This window comes from Chiloscyllium punctatum, chromosome 33, assembly GCF_047496795.1.
Source record: "Chiloscyllium punctatum isolate Juve2018m chromosome 33, sChiPun1.3, whole genome shotgun sequence".
Taxonomy (NCBI): domain Eukaryota; kingdom Metazoa; phylum Chordata; class Chondrichthyes; order Orectolobiformes; family Hemiscylliidae; genus Chiloscyllium; species Chiloscyllium punctatum.
The window spans coordinates 61,082,754-61,104,131 of NC_092771.1; the positions used below are offsets into that span (position 1 = coordinate 61,082,754).

At 42.3% G+C, this 21,378-nt stretch overlaps 1 pseudogene; it reads left to right on the top strand.

The window, feature by feature from the left end:
- The first annotated feature begins 266 nt into the window (after window positions 1-266).
- Window positions 267-1,150, top strand: LOC140458579 (cyclic AMP-responsive element-binding protein 1 pseudogene; annotated as a pseudogene).
- Window positions 1,151-21,378: the final 20,228 nt, after the last annotated feature.

The window sequence follows — 21,378 nt, forward strand, 5'->3', positions numbered from 1 at the left end:
CTTTGTACTTTGGCTTTATGAATTTTCTCACCGTTTAGAAAGTAGTCCATGCTTGTATTCATTTTTCCAAAGTGCAAGACCTCGTGTTTGCTCACATTGAATTCCATCAGCTATTTCCTGGACCACTCTCTCAAACTGTCTAGATCCTTCTGCAGCCACCCTACTTCCTCAGTACTACTTGCCTGTCCACCTAACTTCGTATAATCAGCAAACTTCATTGGAATGCCCCAGTCCCTTTATCCAGATCATTAATATATAATGTGAACATGCAGGTAACCATGCCTGGGATCCAATCAACAACATGTCCAGCAGTAACGTTAGTGCAATTGCCGAATGGGCAGACTGTTCAAGTCCAAGCAGCTCAGTCCTCAGTCACGCAGTCCCTTCAAGTTCAGACTATTCAGATTTCTACTATATTTGAAAATAAGGACTCCCAGCAATCTGTGGATAGAATGACTGACTAAGAAATGTAGAGAAATTCTATCGATATGTCCTTCATACAGGAAAATCCTGAATGAACTTTCTTCTGGTCCCCCCAGTGTGCCAAGAAATCGATGAGGAGAAATCAGAAGCAGAGACTGTCTCAACCATTACTACAACGACGATGCCTCCACCGATCTATCAGAGTAGCAGCGGACAATACATTGCTATTACACGGGGTGGGGGGGGGGGAGCAATTCAGCTGGGCAACAATGGTACAGATGAAGTGCAAGGACTCCAGACACTAACAATGACCAACGTAGCTACAGCCAAGGTTGGAGCAGCCATTATACAGTATGTACAGAGCCCTGATGGACTACAAATCTTTGTGCCAGGCAGCCAAGTGGTTGTACAAGGTGCTGCTGGAGATGTCCAAACCTATCAGATTCATACAACTCCTAACTCCATTGCTGACCAGGGAATGGTTATGGCATCTTCACCAGCCCTGCAAAGCCAGCACCAGAATGCTGAAGAAATCACTCGTAAACGTGAGATCTGCCTCATGAAAAACAGGGAAACGGCTCGAGAGTGCCGTTGCAAGATGAAAGAGTATGTGAAATGCTTGGAGAATTGGGTTGCTATTCTGGAAAATCAAATTGAAAGAGAAGGTGTACAAAGTGGCCAAAATCAGCATGAAACCAGAACTGGGAAAACGTTAAAGGTCAACTGAAAGCCACAAAACAGCTTTAAAGAAAAGTAATATAGAACATGAGAAAAATAAACTAGTACAGACTATAAAGACAGAGAGCAAAAGTTTGTATAAATATATATAACGAGAAAAGAATGGCTAAAGTAAATGTTGGTCCTTTGGAAAATAAGAAGAAGCATTTAGTTATGGGATATCACAGTGGAGGATACTAATATCTTTCCAGTAACTAGCAAAGAGACAAATGCAGGTGAGGAATTGGAAACTATCATTATTACGGAACAGCTAGTTTTAGACTGTTTGGAGGTAAGTGAGCTAATGATAGAAAAGTCTCCTGACCTTGATGGAATGCATCACAGGGTACTAAAAGAGATGCCAGGAAAAATAGCAAATGCACTGGCAGTAATTTTCCAAAATTCACTGGACTCTGTGCGAGTCCCCGCAGATTGGAAAACAGCAAAGGTGATGCCACTGTTTTAAAAAGGAGGTGGACAAAAATTGGGGAATTATATACCAGTTAGTTTATTCTCTGTAGTGGGAAAGATGCTTGGGTCTATTATCAAGGAAGAAATAGCCGGGAATCTCAATAGAAATTGTCCCATTGTACAGACACAGCATGGGTTCATGAAGGGCAGGTCATGCTTGACCAACCTTTTGGAATTCTATGAAGACATTTCATGAAAGATGGACAACGGGGACCCAGTGGATGTGGTGTACCTGGATTTCCAAAAGACCATCAACAAGATGCTGTGCAAGAGGCTGTTGCATAATATAAGGGTGCATGGTGTAAGGGGTAGAAGATTGGTTGACTAATAGGAAGCAAAGTGTAGGGATAAATAAGTATTATTCTGGCTGGCAATCATTGATAAGTAGTGTGCCTCTGGCATCGGTATTGGGACCGCAATTATTTACAATTAATACAGATGATTTGGAGTTGGATCCAAATGTAGGATGTCAAAGTTTGCATGTGACACTAAGATGATTAGCGGAACATAGTGAGTTGAGGACTGTGAAACTTTGCAGAGGAACATAGATAAATTGAGTGAGTGGGTAATGGTCTGTCAAATGAAATAGAATGTTTGTAAATATCAAGTTTATACTCTTTGGTTGTACTAACATTTACAAAAAAACTTGAATGTTAAAAAGTTGCATTATTTGCTCTGCAGAGGGACCTGAACATCCTTCTGCATGAAGGTTGGTCACCAGGTACAACAATCAGTTCAGAAAGCAAATGGAATTTTGTCCTTGATTGCTGAAGGGATTGTGTTTAAAAGCAGACGTAATGTTCCAGCTGTATTTGGGTGTTGGTGAGGCCACACCTGGAGTACTGCATGTAGTTTTTATCTCCTTAGTTGAGAAAGGATGTACTGGCACGAGAGGGGGTACAGAGGAGGTTAACTAGGTTGATTCTAGAGTTGAGGGGGTTGGCTTAACAGAGACTGAGTAGATTGGGATTATATTCATTGGAAATCAGAAGAATGGAAACATATAAAGTAATGAATGAAATGAACAAAATAGAAGTAGAGAAGGTGTTTCCACTGGCAGGTGAAGCTAGGACAAGAGGGCATCACCACAAGACTAGGGGCAGCAAATTTCAGACTGAATTGAGAAGGAACTTCTTAACTTCAATGGAATTCATTGCCCAGGGAAGTAGTTGATGATAGTTCAGAAAACGTTTTAAAGCTAGGTTAGATTTTTAAAAACGTAATCAATTAATGGACACAGTGAGAACGTGGGTAAATGGTTGTGTCCACGAAATGATCAGCCATGATCTTATTGAATGGCAGAGCAGGCTCGAAGGGCAGGACGGCCTTCTACTGTTCCTAGTTCTTATGTTATACATCCCTCCCTCATTCGTGACTTGGAGGTGTTGGTGTTGGATTGGGATGGACAAAAGTAAAGTTCACAGAACACCAGGTTATTGATCAACAGGATTATGTGGAAGCACTAGTTTTGCTGCTTCTTCAGCAGGTGGTTTTGAGATAGTGTCATTTTTAACTCTTGTAACTCATGAACAGCAACATGCCACGAAGCAATCCGCATGCTCCAGCCAACAATGGGCCCCCGGTGATTGATGTCAGCGGCGGACAAATGGAAAGGCAGGGACAGAGCTGGAGGACCTGGCGGGGCAGTTGGTCCTCCGACCAATCAGGGTGAATGAGGGGCGGGACTAGACTATACCACGTGATCATCATCACAGTCGTTTCGGGATGTGCGAACGGAGAGCTGTTGCTGAGGATAGAAATAAACAGCAGGAAGCGGGAGGGAAATGGTGTTGGTATGGGTTGAGAGGTTTTATAGACATTTGTTACACATCCGAAAATAAAAATTTGAAACTTAGTCCCGTTTTTGCAGTAAACGGGAAAATGTCTCATCCAGCGATTGACTCGAGTAAGCACCACCATCTTTATTCGGGGCAACGATTCACTGGACACGTGCAGCCGCCAACTTTGTAGGGGGCAAAGTTCAGAGGGACACATGTGCAGCCTTTTCTGGTAGAGAGTCATGGGGCAGGATTTACGCAGAGCATATTCATACCCAGAGAAATGGATTTTTTTCTCTGGATTTGTTTTGTCATTCTTTTTAAATGATTTGGATGTGAATAGAGGTGGTACAGTTAGTAAGTTTGCAGGTGACACCAAAAGTGGAGGTATTGTGGACAGTGATAAAGGGTATCTCAGAGTACAATGGGATATTGATCGGATGGAACAATGGGCTGGGGAGTGGCAGATAGGGTTGAATTTCGATAAATGTGAGGTGATGCATTTTAGAAAAGCAAATCAGAGCAGGACTCACACACTGAATTGTAAGGTCTTGCAGAGTCTTGCTGAACAAAGAGACCTTGGAATGCAGGTTCATAGTTCCTTGAAAGTAGAGTCGCAGGTCGATAGGACAGTGAAAAAGGCATTTCGTATGCTTCCCTTTATTGGTCATAGTTAAAAATCACACAACACCAGGTTATAGTCCAACAGGTTTAATTGGAAGCACACTAGCTTTCGGAGCGACGCTCCTTTATTGGTCAGAGCATAGAGTAAAGGAGCTGGAAAGGACATTGGTTAGGTCATTTTTTGGAATATTATGTGCAGTTCTGGTCTCCCTCCTATCAGAAGGAGGCACTGAAACTTGAAAGGTTTGAGAATTGATTTTCAAGGATGTTGCCAGCGTTGGAGGATTTGAGTTGCAAAGAGAGGCATAATAGGCTGGGTCATTTTCCCTGGAGTGTCATAGGCTGAGGTGTGATGTTATAGAGGGTTATAAAATCGTGAGGGACATGGATAGAGTAAATAGACAAGGGTTGGTGGAGCCCAGAACTTGAGGATATAGGTTTAGGGTGGGGGGAATTCAAAAGGAACCTAAAGGGCAACTAAAATTGGAACATTTCAAAGGCATTTGAATAGGAAGGGTTCAGCTGGATGTTGGACAAGTGCTGGCAAATGGGAATAGATTAGGTTAGAATATCTGGCTGGCATAGATGGATTGGACGGAAGAGTCTGTTTCTGTGCTAGACATCTCTGACTGTGGGATCATAAAAGTGAACATTGCTCTGATTCATCTCTGGGCTCCTTGATGTCCGCTTGTTTGTTATCTAGCTTTCTCAGTCTCTCTTGTGTATTTTTGCTCTGTGTAGTATTTTACTATTACGTTCACAGACCTCTTTGTAAATGGATTGTCCACTGCTGCCTGGCTCCTGACCATATACTCCATTATCAGGTTATTTTTTCCACAATATCTTTGACAGTCAAGAGTTCTTTGTTCCCAATAAGTGAGTGGATTTTCCTTCCATTTCTGACAGTCAAATTCTGCAGCATTTTCAATCCCTGTAAATCATATTGCACTCCCTGAAACATGATGTGTATTTCTCCTTCCACAGATAACAGTGATCAAGGCCAAAGCTCTGTTGCCTGTTGAGAAGGTGATGTTTGACTTCCTTGTACTGCTGCAGTTGGTATGGTGAAGGTGGTCCCACAACGTGGCTGGGTAGGAGACATTATAGATTATTTACTCATAGATAGTGAAGAGTAGAAGATATATCTGTACAAATCAACACATTTTTAATTTCACAAAAATATTGAGAACTTTTGACATAAGGCCACAGATGGAGATTATTATGTCTGGTGACCAAACCTTTATGAAATAAGCAATTTTTCAGGAATGACTTAAAGGAAGAAAGCAGATCTTAGAGGGTGGGAATTCCAGACCGTGTTGACTTGGAATCTATAGAAACAGTCACACAGCTGAACTCAAAAATAAACACATCACTGGGAGTCTAAACTAAAATGAGTTATTGATGTGAAAGGGTGTCTGGTGCATGGAGATAGGAATGATTACAGCCAGGAATTAAGTCAAGGGTGTGAATGTAAATTGCTGTTGCTTATAAATGGGAGCCTTTTGATGGATCAGCAAGTTCTGGTACAAGTGAACACTTGGGCGGTAGAGTTTTCAATATTCTGGAGATTATAAGGAGGGTGATTGTGGGATGTTGGCCAGGAGTGGGTTTAGATAATGAAATCTAGAGTTAACAAAATGAATGAGAGTTTCAGTAAATGAGCTGAGACTGTGGTGAGGTCAGGTGATATCACTGAAGTCGAAATAGTGGTGTTGGAGTGGGACTGGGCTGTCGCCCTCACCTCACCTCTGGAATTCAGTTGTTTATCAGTTTGTGAATCAAGTCTGTAACAAGACCAGGAACTGAGTGGCCCTGGCAGAACCCAAACTGGGCGTCACAGAAGGTTATTGCTGAGCAGCTGCGTGACAGCACTGTTGATGACACCTTCCATCACTTCACTGCTGAGCGAGTGTCGACTGATGGAGGGAAATTGGCTGGGTTGGTTCTGTCCTGCGTTTTTGTGTTGAACATCCCTGAGCAATGTTCCACAATGTCAGTAGGTGCCAGTCCTGGAGCAGTACTTGTCTTGGTGGGCAGCAATTTCTGGAGCACAACCATCAGTATTACCACAATGTTGGTAGGGCTGACAGCCTTTACTCTACTTCTCCATTTCTTGATCTGATTTGAAATATGTTTTCAAACAATTTGATTCACATCTGTGATGTCAGGGACCAATGTAGAAGGCTCATCCACCTTGCATTGCTGGCTGAAGATCGCTGCAAATGCTGTTGTCTTGTCTGTTGCATGAATGTGTGAGACCCCTCCATCAGTAAGGGTGGGGATATCTGTGATGCTTCCTGCAGTGAGTTTTTAATTGTCCATCACCATTCCTGACTAGGTGTGGCGGAATTACAGAGCTCAGATCTGATCCATTGATTGTTGGACCACATAGTTCTATTTGGTGTTGCTTGCACTGTTTGCCGTGCAGGTTGGGTAGCTCCACCAGGTTAGCATCACATTTTTATGTATGCCTGGTATTGCTCCTGGCATGCCCTGTGGAACTCTCCATTGAACTTGGGTTGATCCCCTGGCTTGATGTTAATGGTTGAGTGGGGGATATACCAGGCCATGAGATTTCAGATTGGGCTGGAGTCCAGTTCTGCTGCTGTTGTTGGCCCACAGTAAGGCAGAAGTTGCAGGGTCAAGAGGGCTGATTGTGTGGTCGTATTTTCCAGTGCATTGGTAGGTGTAATGTGGTCCATCCAGTTTCATTCCTTTGTTGAGACTGTGCAGTGATTAATACAATGAGTGATTTGATGGGCCACTGTCAGGAATGCAACTTTTAAAAGCAGGTTTTGTGATTTACACATGAAAGAAATGAAACTATCATGGTATTCGAACAGATGAAAGACTCAACAGACAATCAAGGTATTTTTCAATGGATAATTTCAGTTATATCACACTGTAAATTTTTGCCATAAATTCTGTGCCTTAGAATTGTGCCCTCCACAATCACCTGAAGAAGGAGCGGTGCTCCGAAAGGTAGTGTGCTTTCAAATAAACCTGGTGGACTATAACCAGGTGTTGTGTGATTCTTAACTTAGAATATCTCAGCACTACTAACAGGACTGCATGTAAACATGCTCAGTCCAGTTAATCAATACATTCGGAAGGATTTCCTCCAAGTTTGATGACGCAATATTAGTCAAAACAGTCGACTTCAACCTGCAATGTTGCTCTTCACAAAAACTTCAGGCTGACACAAAGCTCCCCACCCCAATGCAATGTGGTAATTGGGCCTGGCCCAGGAATTGGAATGGGACATTTGTGGACTGTGATCCCAAAGGAAGTGAGCAAACTCAATTCTGACAGATTAGTCCTCAAAGATGAGTAACAAGTTTGAGACAAGGCAGGTGGTATGCCATCTTGCACTTAGCTTAACTGCAATTCTTATTTACAGTAGTGTTTTGCAAAATATAAAGAACTGTGTACTTTTTCGTGGTTGGGGAGTTATATATTCGTTGATCACAGTTGCTGCCTCTCGTTCCTCAAGTCAAATCATAGGATCTGTAACAAAACAATAAACTGCAGGTGCTGGAGATCTAAACCCCAGAAACAAAGTGCTGGAGAAACTCAGCAGTTCTGAGGGCATCGGTGAAGTGAAAAACATGTTACATTTCAAGTTCATTGACTCTTCGTCTGAACGGACAAAAGGTCATGAGACTTTGAACTTACAATGTTTTATTCCCCTCAGAGATGCTGCTGGACCTGCAGTTCTCCAACGTTGTGCTTTTTATTTTGAACTTTAGTATTTTCCAATCTATTTTATAAATAATCTGCAAAAGTGTATTGTAAACATGAGCATGGTGTCCACACTTGAGTTACAGAAGCACGCCTCAGTTTAAAAACAAGATTTAACTCAAACTAATATTCCATCTCAAAATTAGCTGAGCTACACCAGTAATAAAGCTCATCCACTGAATTTGGCAATTCAGCACAACATCTTGCAGTGTTGTACACAGCCACCTTTACCAAAGAATGATCACATGTCACAAAATTGAAGGCCAAGAGCATGTCTCTTTAAAGGAACTGAAGTCAAACCCTCAATTTTTTTGGAAGGATTTTTATTAAACCTGATTGAACATTTAAATCTCAGAGCATAATCTTTGCTTTTTTAAACAAAGTTTGTGGGAAAGATCCCACATCTTGCTAAAGGTTCAGTTCAGTCTGATACATAGAGCCAAAGGTCAAGCAAACATCACACTTTCCATTCACTTCGACAAATTGTTTGTAAAATCATGTCACGTTAAAGAACTGGACAATAAATGTCACTGTATGCAACACGAGTGAAGCCTGTGACAGCAGATTTAGCTTTGGAGGGCAGTGTATGTGCTTTCTAAATTCTGGAAGCACTTTGGGAGACTGCTCCCAGATGGTGATAGTAAGCATATGTGGAATGCACTGTTTAGCTTTGGGAATCCTTGGGAGACAATCTGTGGTTTCAATAGTACTTGGCTTGCGTTGGTGTACAGTAAGCAATTCATAAAGTTACTTATGTATTGTTGTTGACTACCTGAATGGTATTCAAATCTGCCAGGTTGCCTTCAATAGTGTGAATGCATCTATTGTAAATATTTGGAATATTCCAGAACTTCCCAGTGCTTGGCAAATTCAGGGGGGAACAAAAAAAATCACATTTGAGTAATTTGAAATTAAGAATCCAAGACGACGTAACCACTGAAGTATTCAATTCAATCAGTTAAATGGAGTGCTCACCTTTAAAATACGTGTTATCCATAGGAATGGATGGACTGACAGAATTGGGACCAAAATCCTCGCTGGGGAGTGTGAAATGTGCTTTGATAAAGTCACCTGCATTTACCAACAATAATTTGGCAAGCTCGGAAATTTAAAAAACAATATGAGCTTCATTGCTGCTCCAGTCGGGTCCCAAGCTCTGTAAAAAAAATAAAAATGGTCAGGCTTATTGCATACACTCTGAAACACGTGTTCCTTCTACAGATCCTGCAAGTTTTCCCAATGAGCATAGTCCATTCAAATGATGTTGCTAACTTTGGCCAACTAATTTCTTTCCTAGCCTCAAAAGCCTGATGAGTGACCAGAAGCAATTACTCCACATATGTGGAAACATTACCGAAGAGGATTTTTTCATTCAGCATTGACTTCCATATATTCAGTGCACAGAACAGATAAAAAGCTTGTTACCTTTTATAGAGCAATGATTCAGTGGGAGTAAAACGCTAACCTTTTCTTGCTTAATAATCAAGCTGCCTAAAAATAAAAATGAACACTTCTTAATAGTTCACTAGATCCTAACAAAATATTTTGTGCGAAACAAATCACATGATATATAGTTATTCAGATAACAAAACAAGTTTTTTCATTGAAGGACCCAGAGGAAAATGTCATGAAATAATGTGAGTTTGATATACCTCAATCATCATTTCAGGTGCATTCTCTGCATAAATTCTCCTTTTCCTCCTCGAAGTATTCAACATCTTGAATAATTGAGAGAATGAAGTCACAGTTGTACAACACAAAATCAGACCCTTCAGCCAAACTTGCCCATGCTGACCAGATATCCTAAATTAACCTAGTCCCATTTGCCAGCATTTGCTCCATATCCATCTTAAACCCTTTCTACTGATTATCAGTTTATTTTACTTTTTCAGCACTTGAAATACTGACATTTTTTCTCTCCCAACATTGGTTAAAGAAATCATTTATCCAAGTTAGTTTTGTAATCTTTCACAAAGAAACAAGTGAGAACAACATATAGCTGAGTGCAAAACAAAATACTGCAGTTGCGCGATATCTGGATACACTCTAAAGGTGAGGCACTGATACTGCACAAGTTTGTCAGCACGGTTTCAATTACTGACAATAATTTAGTAATGTCTTAGCCTTCCCATAGTTAAGGTAAATTTGAGATATCTGAATTTCATGAATTGGTTCCTATTGCACTTTGATCAACAAAAATTATTCTTGGTTTAATCTACTCAAAGGAGAAAGTGATGACCAAAGAAGCTGGATATCAGAGTCGAAAAGTGTCATGCTGGAAAAGCACAGCAAGTCAGGCAGCATCCGAGAAGCAGGAGAGTTGATGTTTCGGGCATAGGCCCTTCATCAGGAATCACAGGCTTCAGAAAAATAACTGGCATAGACTTATACCAATACATATGTAGAAGGATCAGAGCATGTTACTATCAGATTAGAGACTAATTTCAGATTTGGTACCATTCAGTGCAACATTTCAGATGATATTTCCATATGTACCGAAAAGAGAAGTTGTCTAAAATTACAAGCTCTCGAATGATTATAGGATTAAACCTGGAAATAAAGCTGGTGAACAAGAACGGCAAAGTGAAGTCCCATCAGTATCGCCTTGAAGAGTGTCAAGTAAGAATTTGAGAGCAGAGTTGCCACTTTGGTGTAATCTTCAGTCTGGCCAAATTGCAGCAATAAGCTGTTCAATTTTATCTGCAAATTATTGAATGCAAAATCCTCCTTGCACAATAATGATACAGCATTTTGAGATGTCATTTTTAAAATATATTATTTTCAAAGTTACTCACAATTAAGAGTGATCACTTGGTGCTGTATGCATAACACAGTACGAAAAGGAATTAACAAAAAAAAATTATAACCCAAATTCAGAGTCACAAATTCATTGATTATTGCATGAGTCCAGCATTTTCAAGTAATCGATTTTTAAAAATAAATACAGATACATTTACTAACTATATTGGAGTACAATCAAGTTTCTTACTGAACAGTGACAGGATTGGACAGAGTCTGCATGGATTTAAGAGAGGGAAATCATACATAGCAAATTTACTGAAAGAACCTACAGAGTCGAATATTAAAGTAAGAAATTGCAGGACATTTAAAAAAGCTTATCATTAAACATGGTAGACTGGGTTTTGTGAAAGAGGAACTATATTTGACAAATTTACGACAGTTCATTGAGGAGATAGCAAGCAGGGCTGATAAAGGGTAATCCAATGATGTTCTGTGTTTGGATTTTAGAAATGCAAATGATAAGGTGTTACATAAAAGTTAATTGCACAATTTAGGAGCTCATGGTATCGGGGTAATGTATTAGCATGGACTGAGGATTGGTTAACCACACTGGCTGTTGCTGAGTCCTCACTTGCAGTGCTGTATACAATGATAGCTCCCATATTTAATAAAGGATAAACCAACATCGGAGACCATTCAAAAAAGATTCACTTAGCTGCTTCGAGGACAAAAGGGTTGACCTATCAAGAATAGATAAGCAGAGGTGACCTTATGGAAACAAGATTCTGAGGAGCTTGACAGGGTGGATGTTGACGAGATCTTCTAGCACCAGTGAAGTCTCAAACCAGGGGACATTACATAAGGGAACATTCATTTTAGAAAAAGTAAAGAATTTTTTCTCTGTGAATGGCTAGAATTTTCTCACCCAAACTTTTGTGAAAATTAAATGTGGGAGGGCAATGGTTGGGTTACTCTTCGGAGTAACATGGTTGTTCTAGCTTGTTGGGCTGAAGGGCCTGTTTCTACATAGTAGGGAATCTGTGATTCTATCTCAAATTATTTTAAAAGAGGGCAGATCAATGTTTGAAATATTGAGCAGTTGAGGGCTATGCAGATCAAGCATAAAAGAGGTGTTGAGTTCTGGGTTGGCCTAGCCATGATCTTATAGAATGGAGGAACAAGCTGAAGGGAATGAACGCCTGCTCCGATTCCTTGAGGCTTCATTTCATGTTTTTTTTTATTTCCAAAGAAAAGCGTGATACAATGTGCTAAAGATCTCAGATGTGAAAATGGGGTGTTTATGTACTGGTTCAGATGGCATTGATGCATCAATCATAGCTATACAGTCATGAGTAGGAATGCAATTCCCTCCATGAATAAAGCATCCAAGTAGCTTCGAAATCGACGTTTCGGGCAAAAGCCCTTCATCAGGAATGCTGCCTGAACTGCTGTGCTCTTCCAGCACCACTAATCCAGAATCTCCCATCACATTACCCAATATATCAGCTGAAGCAAGACGCACTGCGCATGCTCTAGGTAACAAAGCGACCCCGGGAGATTGATGTCAGCACCGGACCAATGAAAGGACGGTGGGCGGAGCTGGATGACCTAGCCGGAGGTTGGTCCTCCAAACAATCAAAGTGAATGAAGGGCGGAGCTAAACTAAACCATGTGATCACCCTCGCGGGCGGAGCAGAGTCGCTGTAATGAATGCTCGGGAAGTTATGGAGAGAAAGGATACGGTAAGGAAAGAAATAAACAGGGAAATGGGAGAAAAACTGTGTTGCTATGAGCGGAGAGGTTTTACAAACAAATTGTGCACGTCGGAAAACACAAATTTGAACGTCCCAGTCCCGTGTTTGCAGGAAACGGGGAATTGCCTTAGCGGCTGCAGGCCTGAGTGAGCGCCGCCATCTTTTTTCGGGACAACGATTCACTGGACACGTGCACCCCCGCCATCTTTGTAGGGGGCAAGGTGCAGCCAGGCGCATGTGCAGCCTTTCTCCAGTAGAGAGTCTTTGGGATCATAGCAGCCAATTCACCTCTCGGCTCCCTCATGACCACTTTGTCAATATCTAGCTTCCTCAGTCTCGAACCATGGGTGTATTTTTGGTCTGTTTGCTACTGTATTATTACTTTTATAGACCCTTTGCAAATGAGTTTTTCACTGCGGCCCAGCCCCTGACCATGTACTGCTCTATTATCAGATTACTTTTTTCTTGAATATTTTTGATAGTCAAGAATTATTTTTTCCAATAAGCAAGTGTATTTTCCTTTCATTTCTGACTATCAAATTCTGCACCATTTTCATTCCCTGTAATCCATTTTGCACTCCCTGAAACATCAACTGTGTTTCTCCTTCCAAAGCCCTGTTGCTTGTGGAGTGGGTGATGTTTGACTTTCTTGGACAGCTGCAGTTTGTGTGGTGAAGGTGCTCCTACAATGTGGTTGGGTAAGTGGCATTATAGATTATTCATTCAGCAACAATGATGATTTGAAGATAATGTCCAAATCAACAACAGTTTGTATTTTTATTATCCTACTTATAATTTCACAAAAATACTATTGAGAACTTTAGACATAAAGCCAGAGATGGAGATATTAGGTCAGGTGACCAAAAGCATTGCCAAAAAGCAGATTTTGAGAGATGTCTTAAAGGTGGAAAGCAGACCTGTGAGGTTTTGGCTGCGAATTTCAGACCATGCTGCTTCAGCAACTGTAGAAACTGCCACACAGGTGAAGTAATGAATTAACAAATGGTTGGCAGTCTCGAAGAAAATAGGTTGTCGAGGTCTCAAAGTGTGTGTGGTGCAGGGAGCTAGGGATTATCACAGCCAGTCATTAAATCAAGTGTGAGAATTTTAAATTGAGGGATATTGACCAGGTGCTGGCAGGTGAGACTAAATTGGGTTGGGGAATCTGGACGGCATGGACAGGTTGGACCGATGGGTCTGTTTCTATGCTGTACATCTCTATGGCTGTACGCTGTTGATTATAATTAGGAGCCTTTTGATGAATCAACAAACAGAGACTTAGACTTTCTTGCGATTACAGGGAGGTTGAATGTGTGAAGCTGGCCCTGAGTGTGTTTGGAAAATGAAGTCTGGAGATAACACAAGGTGGATGAAAGTATATGAGCAGAGACAAGGGTGGAATCAGCTAGAACTAGTGGTCTTGGATTGGGACTGGGCTGTCTCACCTCACCTCTAGGGTTCAGCTGGTTGCCAAATTGTGAATCAGGGCGGTAACTCAATGGGGAGCTGAGTGGCCCTGGTGGTGCCTACAATGAGTGTCGCTCAGCTGGCTGTTGCTGAGCAGCTGCTGCTTCGTAGCCCTGTTGATGACATTTTCCATCACTTTACTGCTGATCGAGTGTGGACTGATAGAGGGAAATTGGCTGGGTTGGATTGCTCTGTGTTTTTGTGTTGAACATCACTGGGCAATGTTTCACATTGTTGGTAGATGCCAGTGCTGGAGCGGTACTTGGCTTGGTGGGTGGCAAGTTCTGGAGCACAAACCATCAGTATTATTGCCAGAATATTTGCAGGGCCTGTAGACTTTGCACGACTTAACCATTTCTTGACGTTATTCAAACTGAATCGAACTGGCTTAAAACTCACATCTGTGATGTTGGAAACCACTGGAGAAGGCTAAGATGGATCATCCCACTTTGCACATCTGGCTGAAGATAGCAGCAAATGCTGTTGTCTTATCTGATGCATGGGTGTTTGAGGCCCCTCCATCAGTAAGGGTGGGGATATCCGTGATGCTTCCTCCAGTGAGTTGTTTAATTGTCCATCACTGTTCACAACTGGGTGTGGCAGAACTGCAGAGTTGCGATCTGTTCCATTGGATGTAGGATCACTTAACTCTGCTTGCTGCTGATGCTGTTTGATATGCAGGTAGTTCTGTTTGATAATTTCACCAGGTTGGAACATCATTTTTAAGTCTGCCTGGTGCTGCTCATGGCATGCCCTCCTTTCCTGTCCATTGTGATGGGTGAGATCAGGATTTACAAACCCATGAGATTACAGATTGTGCTGGAGTACAGTTCTGCTGCTGTTGATGTCCCACAGTGCCTCAGAGATACCCAGTTTGAGATCCTACATCTCTTCAAAGTCTGTCCCATTTAGAACGGTGAAAGTGTCACTCAACACAATGGAGGTTTTTCTCAACTTTAAGCCAAGTCTTGTGTCTCCAAAAGGAATGTGTGATGGTCGCTCGTACTGATACTGTCATGGCCAGATGTATCTGCAGCTAATCAATTCATAACAATGAGATCAAGTATGTTTTACACACTTGTTGGTTCCCTCACCACCCGCTGCAGACTCAGTTGAGCAGCTATATCCTTTACGACCTGACCAGCTCAGTCATAATTCTGTTGTAGAGCTAGTCTCGATTGTGGACATTGAAATCCTGTACCCAGAGTACGTTTGACACCATTTTATTGCCTCAGTGCTTCCCCCAAATGTTGTTCAACATGAAGTATAAGTAATTCATCAGCCAAGGGAGGACGGGGCGTGGTAATCAGCAGGAGCCATGAGACTTCCTGGTCTCTGGTGCCAGTGCTGTGTACTCCCAGGGCAAATCCTCCCTGTCTGTACACCACTGTGCCACACCTCTGCCTGGTCTGTCCTGCCAGTGGGACAGGACATATCCAGAGATTTCAGGAGAAAGTGAAGACTGCAGGTGCTGGAGATTAGAGACAAGAGTCTTGTGCTGGAAAAGCACAGCAGGTCAGGGTGATGAAGGGCCTAGGCTCGAAACATCGTTTCTCCTGCTTCTTGGATGCTGCCTGACTGTTGTGCTTTTCCAACACCACACTCTCGATATCTAGGGATGGTGATGGTGGTGTCTGGTTATTGTTTGTAAGGGATGATTCCATGAGTATGACTATATCAGGCTGTTCCTTGACTAGTCTGAGACAGTTCTCCACATTTTGGCATCAAAAACCATATGTTAGTAAGGAGGACGTTGCACCATCAAGAGGGCTGATTCTGTGATTGTAATTTCTGGTGCCTTGTTAGTTGCCAACTGGTCCATTCAGTTTCATTCCTGTGTTGAGACTTTGCAGTGATTAATACAGTGAGTAGCTGGCTGGGCCACTGTCAGGTTGGCAGGATTTTTTTTCGCCAATGACAATGGATTCATGGAGATCAGGAGATTCCGAATACGTTTTTATTTCTTGAATTCAGATTCCACCATCTGTCAAGATAGGATTCGAACCAGGACTTAAGTCATTTGTTTTAATATTCTGGATAAAACCCTGGTTTTGTTTCTTTGTAAAACACTGTCCATCATCCTGTCTCCTCCATCCTCCCCTCCAACAACGAGTCAGGAGCACATGGAGTTTCTCTGTCACTAAGACTGAGATAGTCCGATCTGCTCCTTCTCTCCCTCCCACTAGCCCACTGAGCCCAACTGCCTCACGTGGTGTTTCTGATTTTTGTCCTCAACCTACATCTCTCTCCAGTGTCTTGTCAAGCCTTATCAGAGCTCACCTTGACCCTTTACCCTAATCTCGCTAAACTCACTTTCCAACTCTCTTTCCTCCGCTGCCGCCTCATCACTCCCCCTCGCCAATTTATAGATATTGTTCCTTGTTCGGTCTGTTGGTCTTTTTTGGTTATGTCCTTCTCTCCCATTCTGTGAAAAACTAATATTTGACCTCACGGTTGTTGGAAAATCCTGCTCCATCTCCACTCTCCTTTTCCTTTCTGAATTCCTTGCATTTGGTGTCCCTCAACGATCTATCCTTGGTCTCTCCTGTATCTCACGTACATAGTGCCAGGAGGTGATATCATCCAAAAACAGTGTTAGATTTGACATGTCCACTGACTATGCCCAGCTCTCCCTCCCCATCATCCCTCTCCATTACTCCACTGTTACTCAGTTATCAAACTGCTTATCACATTCCCACTACTCGATTAGCTGTAATTTCCTCCAATGAAACATTGTCATGGTTAAACCCATTGCCTTACCTTTTCCTTTCTGCTGAGCCCCTCCCTCTCACTGGGAACTCTTGAGGCAGAACGACACTCCTCACAATATCGCTGTTCTATCTGACCCCAAGGTGACCTTCTGATCAGACAACTATACAATCACAAACACCAGGAATTCCAATCTCTTAAATGTTGCTTTTCTCCACCTCACCCCAGCTCCATTGCTACTGAAACCCCTTACCTGCGTCTGTGTCGCCTTAAACTTGAATCCAAAACAGAGCCCTTGATTCCGTGACTCAGAATCTGGTTTCAGACTCCCCTCTCAGTATTTACCCTCAGACACATCCTCTCTGTATTTATCCTGTCAAATCCGTTAAGAATCCCATCTGTCTCAATGAGATCACCTCTCTTTCTCCAAAATCCAGTGAGTAGAGTCCCAACCTTTTCAGCCTTTATTTAAACGATAAACCCTCCAAACCAGGGATCGTCTCATTGAATCTTCCCTGAAATGCCTCCAATAAAGTGACACATTTCCTTATCTAAAGGGACCAAAACTGCTCTCATTCCTGCAGATACGGTGGTCTCACCAGCACTTCCACACGGTACTCTCAGGTATATACTCCAAACTCTAATACTGAAAACTTTTGAAACAAAACATTCGATTCCCCTTCCTGATTCCCTGTTGTAACTGTGTGGTAGCTTTCTGTGTTTCCTGAACAATTACCCTGGTCCCTTTGTGGTGCAGCTTTCTACAGTTTCCACCATTTAAATAGTACTTTGTTCTTTTATTATCTCCTCCAAAATGAGCAACTTCCCATTTTCCCCAGTTACACCCCATCTGGCAACTTGTTGCCTCCTTCTCCTGTGCATCTCTCTCTTTTCATAATCCTCTTAGACCTTGACAGTTATGCCTTTTCTAGGAGATATCCCCCCTTCCCATTCTTCCAAACATTTACTGGGAGCACTAGGCAGTGGGAAGTAGACAGAGTTGCTATCTTTTTAGGGATACGCTTTGGAGTGATTGAGAGGATCTTCCTACCCATTGGTCAGGATGAAGACAACTTGCCCATCGTTAGGTATTAGCCTTTCACACCCATGTCTTATTGATGAGGCCGAGCTGCAGCACGGAATGAAAGAAAAGAAAGTAATTCTTGTTCCCCATATCTCACTGACACTTGAATTATTTTCTCCAATGTGTCAAAGAACTGCTGTGTTCAGTCACATAAGATCTCAAGTTGGAATCTCCTAGAAACCCACAGATGTCCCTCTGAGTTGACTGCTGATGTCCTCAAGGGTAATATGTACAGTAATCCTGGGCCACAAGGAGGGGATGGTGTGAGTTTCTAACTTGAACTGATAGTGACAGATTTTATAAACTTGTATTACAGGTGGACGTTCAGATGGTAATCTCAGTAAATATTCTGCTAAACTCTGATTGAATTACTCGGTATATCAGGATCTGGATATTCACATTGTGTGTGTGTGAATATTGTGTTCCAGATCAATCCCATTTGCTGCTTAAAAATTCTCCTTTGAATCATCGCCTCAAAAGGTCTCCCCAAACCTTCAATGTGTCATGTAATCCTTTTATGATGACCTGATGAGTGTAAGGTTTATTATTCGAATGTGTAATTTTTGTATAAGGATGTCTCAAAGAGGGAGCAGAATATTCTTAAAGGGGAGAATAACCATTTTGAGGGGAGGCTGTTGTTTATTGGTATCAATGACATAGGAATAGAAGGGTTCACATTATTGGATCATTGGAATCTCTTGTGGGGTAGAATTGACCTCCATCAGAAGGATGGATTGTACTGGCACTGGAAGGGAACAGTTACTAGTGCTGTTGAGGAGGCATTAAACCGGTGAAGGAATGTGGGTAAACCCAGAGAGAGAGTGAGGGAAGAGCTCAGTCTGACGCTGGTACAGTTCAGACTTCAAACAGTCAAAGCAGACAAGGGCAAGGCACAGGATGAGCAGTTACACTGCATTTATTTCAATGCAGGAGGCCCGATAGGTCGGGCAGAGGAGCTCAGGGTATGGGTTTGAACATCGCACTGGGATATTATAGCAATTACAGAGGCATGACTTAATGATGGATAGGACCAGCAGCTTAATGTTCCACTGTATAGATGCTCTCGCAAAGATAGAAAGGGGACAACAGAGCAGGGGGAGAGAGATTTTTGATTAGGGATAACATTACAACTGGGCTTCAAGAGGGTATTCCTGGGAGTACATCCAGGCAGGTTATACAGGTGGAACTGAGAAATAAGAAAGGGATGATCTCCTTATTGGGATGGTATGATTGATTTTCCCCCGCCCACCTTCCCCAATAGTCAGCAGGGAGGTGAGAAGCAAATTTACTAAGAGATCACTTATCTGTAAGAATAGTATGGTTGTGTACAAGACTTGACCTTCTTTATTATTCATTCACATGAGGGTGTCACTGGCTGGGCCGAAAGGGCAGTAAAGAGTCAACCACATTGCTGTGGGTCTGGAGTCACATGTAGGCCAGACCAGGTAAGTATGGCAGATTCCTTCCGTGAAGGATATTAGCAAATCTGATGAGGTTTTTTTTCGCAATAATCAACAATGGATTCGTGGTCTTTAATAGATTCTTAATTCCAAATTTTTATTGAATTCACATTCCACTGTCTGCTGTGATGGGATCCAAACCCTGGGCCCCAGAACATTACCTGGGTGTCTGGGTTATCCATCCAGTGATAATCACACTAGGCCATTTGGTAGGGTGAGTGACTGAGGTATCTGTGGGGCAGCACATCAGCACCAAAGATCCCTTGGTTTCTGCGGAAGATAGAAAGGGCTGGCAAGGGAGATATATCCCTGGTGGTAGGGGTCTGACTGTAGGTAGCGGACATAGCAGAGGTTAATGGAGATTAGTGGGTGGCAGGTGAGGACCGGGGGATTATATTCTTATTGTGGTTGGGGGGGTGGGGGGGGGAAGGCAGAGGTACAGGAAGTGGAGGAAATGCGTTGGAGTGCATTGTTGATCAACTAAGAGGGAAATGCGGTCCTTGAAAGAGGAAACCTTTCTGGGATGTCCTGGAGTGGAATTGCTTCTCCTGGGAGCAGATATGGCAGAGGCGGAGGAATTGGGAGTACAGGATCACGTTTTTACAGGAATATCCTCAAGAGTAATCAGGAGAGAAAAAAAGGGACTTGAAATATCTCTAGGAAATAGTTTAAGGAGAATCCAAAGAGATTCTACAAACACATTAAGGATAAAATAATAACCAGACAGAGAATAGGACCCCTTAAAGATCAACAAGGCCATCTGTGGAACAACAGGAGGTGGGAGAAATACTATGCTATTCTATTCCAGAGAGTTTGGAGAAATAAATAGTGATAACTTGAAAGGTGTCTATCTTTCAAAGGAGGAAGTACTGGATGTCTTAAACAGTAGCAAAGTGGATAAATCCTTGGGACCTGATCAGGTGTATCCCAGAAATTTGTGGAAAGCTAGGAAGGTGATGGCAGTGTCCCTCCCTGAGGTATTTGTATCATTGTTTGTGACAGGTGAGGTGCTGGAAGATGGGTGCCATTATTTAAAAAAGGTGGTAAGGAAAGGCCAGGGAACAAGAGAACAGTCAACCTAATGTCAGTGGTAGGTAAGTTGTTGGAAGGGATTCTGAGATACAGGATTTACATGTATTTGGAAAGACAAGGATTGATTAGGGATAGTTAACGTGGCTTTGTATGTGGGAAATTCTCTCTCTCGAACTTGATTGAGTTTTTTTGAAGATGTGACAAAGATGATTGATGAAAGCAGACTGTGGACGTTGTATATGTGGACACTGAACGATGTTCCACCAAGCAGACTGGTTAGCAAGGTTAGATAACATGAAATGTTAGGAGAACTAGCCATTTGGATACAAAACTGGCTTGAAGGTAGGAGGCAGAGGGTGGTGATGGAGGGTTTCTTTGCGGACTGGAGTCCTGTGAGCAGCATTGTCCTGCAGGAATGGGTATTAGGTCCTTAAATAAATGAGTTGGATGTGAATATATGAGATATGGTCAGTGGGTTTACAGAAGTTGGAGGTGCAGTGGACAATGAAGAAGTTTAGTTCAGAATGCAACAGTATCTTGACCAGATGGGCCATTGGAGTGAGGAATGGCAGACTGGGTTCAATTTAGACAAATGTAAGCTGTTCGATTTTGGAAAGGCAAATCAGAGCAGGACTTGTACACTTGTAAAGTCCTTGGGAATGTTGCTGAACAAAGAGACCATGGAGTGCAGGTTCATTGTTCCTTGAAAGTAGAGTCGCAGGTAGGCAGACTAGTGAAGGTGGTGTTTGGTATGCTTATATTTATTGGTCAATGCATTGACTACAGAAGCTGGGACGTCAAATTGTGGTTGGACAGGACATTGATTAAGCCATTTCAGGAATTATGTTTTAAGTTCGAAATTCCCTGTTCTGGAAAGGATGTTGTGAATCTTGCAAGAGTTCAGTCAAGATTTACAAAGACTTTGCTCGGGTTGGAGGATTTGGGCTACAGGGAGAGGCTGAATAGGCCAGGGTTAATTTCCCTGGAGAGTCAAAGACTGAGAGGTGACTTCATGGAGATTTATAAAATCATGCAAAGCATGGATAAGGTGAACAGCCAGGGTCTTTTCCCCCCAGTTAGGTGGGTTCAAAATAAGATCACATGGGCTTAAGTTGAGAGGGCAAAGATTAAAAACTGATCTAAGGGGCAGTTTTCTTGCTGTGTGTGGTGTATGTGTGGAATGAGCTGCCAGATGAAGTAGTGGAGGCTGATACAATTACAACATTTGAAAGGCATCCGATTGTGTACATGATTAGAAAGAGTTTCCAATGATACGGACCAATAGCTGGCAAATGGGGCTCCATTTGTTGAGGATTCCTAGTTGGTATGGAGAAATTGGACCAAAGGTCTGTTTCTGTGCTGTACATCTCTATGAC